This window comes from Panthera tigris, chromosome C2 (assembly GCF_018350195.1).
Source record: "Panthera tigris isolate Pti1 chromosome C2, P.tigris_Pti1_mat1.1, whole genome shotgun sequence".
Classification (NCBI taxonomy): domain Eukaryota; kingdom Metazoa; phylum Chordata; class Mammalia; order Carnivora; family Felidae; genus Panthera; species Panthera tigris.
This window is the reverse complement of record NC_056668.1, coordinates 26,505,388-26,510,621: the sequence shown is the minus strand read 5'-3', so window position 1 is coordinate 26,510,621 and position 5,234 is coordinate 26,505,388. Positions and strand designations below refer to the sequence as shown.

Below are 5,234 nucleotides of genomic sequence, written 5' to 3'. Positions count from 1 at the left end.
CAATATATTGCACCAAAAAATATTCAAAAATAAAGAGAAAATTAAAACATTTTTGTCAAAAAAATGCTGAATTTGTTAGCAGCAGACTAAAATTCAATGTTCAAGAGAATTCTTTTGAAGGAACAGATAGCCTTTAGAAACTCAATTTATGTGAAGGAATAAAGAGTAGGAATGCTTAATACATAGCTAATTTGAAATTTGCTTTTACACTTTCTTAATTTTAAAAAGACCACTGTTTAAAGTAAATAGTAATAACATCATATTTTGAAGTTTATAATATATTTAAAAGCAAATAGTATGAAACAACAGCCCAGAAATAGAAAAGCGGTAAGGAAAGGTATATTGTCAATATGTTTTACATTAAGTAAGAGGTGATAGAGCATTACTTTGAAGCAGAGGGTGATAAGTTAAAGATGTACCTTGTTTTTAAAATAAAGATAAATGAAGGAAGTGTAGTTAGTAATATAATATAGGATATTGGATTTCTAAAGGTACTTGAATAATGCAACAGAAGGCAATTTACTTAATGAAGCAGCAAACTCCTGATACCAAGCAATGGGGAAAAAACGAAAGACCAAATGGTAACATAGAAAACCAATAACAAGATGAAATCTTAACCCAACCATAATCATAATTATATTATTGGGGGCGTCATCTGAGTGCATATTTATGACATAAAATAATTTCAATTTTCTGTCTTTATAAGGGAAAATCTCAAGGGTTTGTATTTGAGGTTCACATTAATTGGTATTTTATTTTCTTAAAACCTAAACATTGTCAGTTAAGAAGAAATCCACTCTGGGGTACAGATCTTGCCATTTAAATTCTAGGTTTTGGGTTTTTTCTGATCCTTGGTAAAGTTTTACCCAAGAAACAGAATACATACATATATATTCAAAAACATGAACCATTATAAAGTGAAATAGGAAATTGAGTGATTTAAGTTTCGGCAGACCTCACCTTTTTTTTTTTCCTTTTTTTTTTCAAGTCCCTGAAAGACTGTAGCTGGACTGGTTCCAGTTCTCTTTGGGATAACAAGTGACTTGAAATTAAAAACAAAAAAACAAAAAACAAAAGCAAAAACCCACAGTCTCAAACAAGGTCAGGTAATACCATTCTCTGCCCTGCTCCCAAGGCAAAAAATATGAACACTTTTAGTAACAATTCAGGATTCAGCTTTATCTCCTAACTGCCCTGTCAGTGGAAGTTCAACATCCTGATTATTTTTAGACATCTATACTTGTGTATATTGATATATAATCTTATATTAGATGACAACTTATTTTTTCTAAGTCCAGCAATCATTTTTAACTAAAATCCTTCTACGTGTTTTGACTGCTGTTCAACTTGCTACCGTTCAGAAAAAGCAAAATTTCTATAGCGTTCATCTCAAATCTTATTGCTTTACAACTGTGGTATACCTTCCATTAAAAATAAAAAGACGAAGCAGTCAATCCAGTGATTACTCTGACATGGCTTTCATTGGGAAGGAATAGAAAAAGGGGTGATGGCAAAGAGAAAACCAATAGACAAAAAGATAATGAAACATACAATGATTTTCTTTAAGAGGGAGGGAGAGAGAGAGAGAATGTTATATTCAAGAAAAGGAAAAAACAAAACAAAACAAAACATTGAAAGCATGAAGCCATAGCCAAAAACATGTTGTATGGTAAGTAGGTTTTCTTTCTTTTTCCCTCTTTTTTCTTTTTTCTTTTGTTTAAATAAAATCTCCTCCCAAACCATCATCACTTTTTTAATCCTCCCCAGACCAGGCTTCATCTTCAGACCCTTTGTCCCCAGATTTCTCCAGTGGAGGGCCTTCAGAGGATTTCTTTTCTGGAAGGCTTTCTGGTTCCTTGACTTCTTCTTTAAGAGAAGTAATCTTTTCCCTTGAAGCCTTTGAAGCTATGGGGCCACCTGCTTTTCCTTTTGTCTTTCACAGGGCTTGGCATCACTGTAGCCTTTGGCCTGGGTCTGGGAATTTTCTTTTCTTTTCTCTCAGCTTTGGACTTCTTAACCATCATTTTCTTTTTCTTTTTTGAGCTGCCATAGTCACTATCATCAACATCTTCCACTAGGAAATCATCATTGCTGCCTGAATCTTTCTCCTGGAATGGTGCCTCTGACTCCTCTTCTTGCTCTTCTCCACTGCTCACATCTTCCATGAGCATCTCTCTGTGACTGGAAGCTGCTTAAAAGGCTGCCTGCTGTTGCTGGTGCACATTTTTAGGATCTCTTTCATCTTCACTGTCCTCTGCAGAGTGAGAATCATCCTTCTTGGTCTTCACATGTTTTTCTTCTGAGTCCTCCCTGTATTCCTGTGAATTCTTTCCAGACTGCCTGTTACTTTTAGCTTCTTGGAGAGATGGTCAAATTTTCTTAGCTGGAAGAGCCTGAATCTCTTCCATAATCTTCATCAGCATCATCAGACTCCTGACACTGAAGAATCAATGACCTTTTGCTTTCTGACAGGCTGAGATGTGTTTGTTGCCAAAACAGGTCCGAATCCAGAAGCCAAAGACCAGGACCCACCCACCCCACCCCACCCCACGCACATGGTGCCACGCACCTTCAACTTTGGCATTTGGGGCTGTGGCTGCAGAACCCCAAGCTGCTGGCTTGTCAGACCCCCCCTTGATTCAGCACCCCTTAATCTGATGATTAATCACCCCACTGCCCCCACTCCCCCGTCTCTTCAAAATGGATGAATCAAACCAGTCCTGATAATTATATTAAATGCCAGTAGACTAGACATTCCAATTAACAAAAACATATATGCAATCTGTCAGAAACACAGAATAATGTTCAACTCCCAATATGGCACCATTTGAGGAAAACACCAAAGAGCCACTTAGTGTCAATTTGACATTAGACCCCCTTCACCCTGGGGGTGATTCATCTTGACTAGCATTGACATATATTCTGTATATTTTCTGCTTCATAAAACCTCAACTAGCTCCAATACCCAAATGTCTACAGAGCATTGTATCTTCAAGCATAAACAATGGACAAGCAAAACCAAAGGACTAATTTTACAGTGAGAAGTATGGCAGTGGGCACACAACAATGGAATCCACTGATCTTAATGCATATACCACCACCAGAAGCTGCTGGACTGACCTTTTAATAGAGTGGCTTATTGAAGTTGTGACTGAGGCACAAGCTCAGATATGTTATTATGTGAGGATGAGCACCGCCTTCAAGGATGCAATATATACTCTTAATTTGCAACCAGTGTATGATGCTATGTCTTCAATTAATAGAAATCATGGGTCTAGAAATCAAGATGTAAAAGTGAAAGTGTTTACCTGCTTATCATCACTTTGCTTAACTCCTGCATCAAGTCTTTGCAACACTGACCTCAGTAAAGGTCTTTGTAGATCCTGATTTTCCGAATGGTTAGCTGTTCTAATTGGTACCAGCAAGAGTTTCAATAGATTTTATTCTCTGGCAATTACCTGAGAACTCTGAACTCATGCCCAGAAAAAAAAAAGCAGAAACATAGAGGAATCATGGACCTGAGGGGTAGTGTCCTTGATTATCACAAGGAGCTAGAGCTACTGTTACACAACAGAGGAACAAGTTTAGTGCTCAGAGGACGCACTTGAACATGTTCTGGTGCCCAATTTGCACAATCTTACCAGTTAGTGAATAAGTGTAGCAGCCACATGCAAAGAATGGCATCGTGACCAGGCTCTCAGTACCTTCAGATATGAGGTTCTTCATCATTCCCCTAAGTAAAGTTTCTAAATGAGTTTATTTTCTAGCCAAAGGTGAAGAAAATCTTGAATGGCTAGAATAAGATGGAGATGATGAGTATCAGTTGTGGCCAAGAGGTTGGCTTCAGCACAAAACTTCCTAGAACATATTTCCTCTGGGAAATAAGGCCCATAGGAGTCCTAATAGATCTTTTCCCAGAAATTTCATGAAGCAAGTGAATTTAAGTGGCATGAATGATGAAATATAGTGAAATATAGATGCAGTCCTGTGCAACCCAGCATACCAGCCCTGTAATACTGAAGGAATGAATTATTCTCCTAGCTGCTGGAAGTGTTGGTAGCAGAGAGCTGTCATATGTGAGTCCTCTCTGCACACTGCTCTTAGCTAGAGAGAGCAAATTCATCCAAGGCTACATCTCCTCCTGGTGCAACCTGAGACCAACAACTGATTGATTCAGGGCCATAAACATCTGACCACTTTGCTCCAGTTCAGGACAACTTTGAAGGTCTGTCCCAGACTTTGATATTCCCATCAGATGAGCTGATGCCTTTTCACCCAACTTCTCTTAATAATCAATCTCACTTCCACTACTTTCACCATAGGTAGGTATTTACTGCAAGAGAACACTCTGCACTAAGCTTTCTGCAAGTTAATCTGTCTCAGAGTTGGATCTGTACCTCCTATACACAGAAAACTGCAAAATCACTGATGAAAAGAAATTAAGAACTATCTAAATAAGTGAAAAATATATTTAATATATTGCAAGGGTCAATATTGCTAAGATGTCCCATAGTGTCGTTCGGATTCAGTGTGCTTCCATGAAATTTTTTTGCAATTTTTTGGTAGAATCTGGGAAAGTGATTCTAAATTGTGTATGTAAACATGTGTATCCAAATGGTCTAAAACAATCTTGACAAAGACGACGTTGGAGGATTTATATTATGTGACTTTAAGATTTAGAATAAGGTGCATTAATCAAGACAATGTAGATTGGTGTAAGGATGAAAAAAATATATTCAATAAAACTAAAAAACTTAGAAATAGACCTAATATATACTCAATTAATGAATTTTCTACAAAGACTTTAAATGCAATATAGTGGAGAATAAAAATCTTCCTGACAAAAAATGCTAAAATAGGCAACATTCCTAAGGAAAAGAGGACATTGACCCCCATACCACTATTTTACTACATTCAAAAAAGACAATTTGAGATGGGTTGTAGATCTAAAAATACACACCAAAATTATAAAACTTAGAGAAAAAATTGTTGGAAAATTTCTCTAAGCCCTTTAAGTTTCTTAGCTAGAACATAAAATGCATGAAACACCAAAAGAAAACAAAAAGATAAATTGGATTCCATCAAAATCGAAACAGTTGCTCATCTAAAAACACCTGGTAAAAAAAGAAAAGGCAAGCCACAGCCTGGGAAAGATATTCAGAACACTTGTAAAGAAATTGTATCCAGGATATATAAAGATCTCTTATAATTAATTAACAACAATAAAAGAACCA

General features: G+C 36.7%; 1 pseudogene; it reads right to left on the bottom strand.

The window, feature by feature from the left end:
- Nucleotides 1-1,753: 1,753 nt before the first annotated feature.
- LOC102968171 lies at nt 1,754-2,557 on the bottom strand (annotated as a pseudogene).
- Between the last annotated feature and the right edge of the window lie 2,677 nt (nt 2,558-5,234).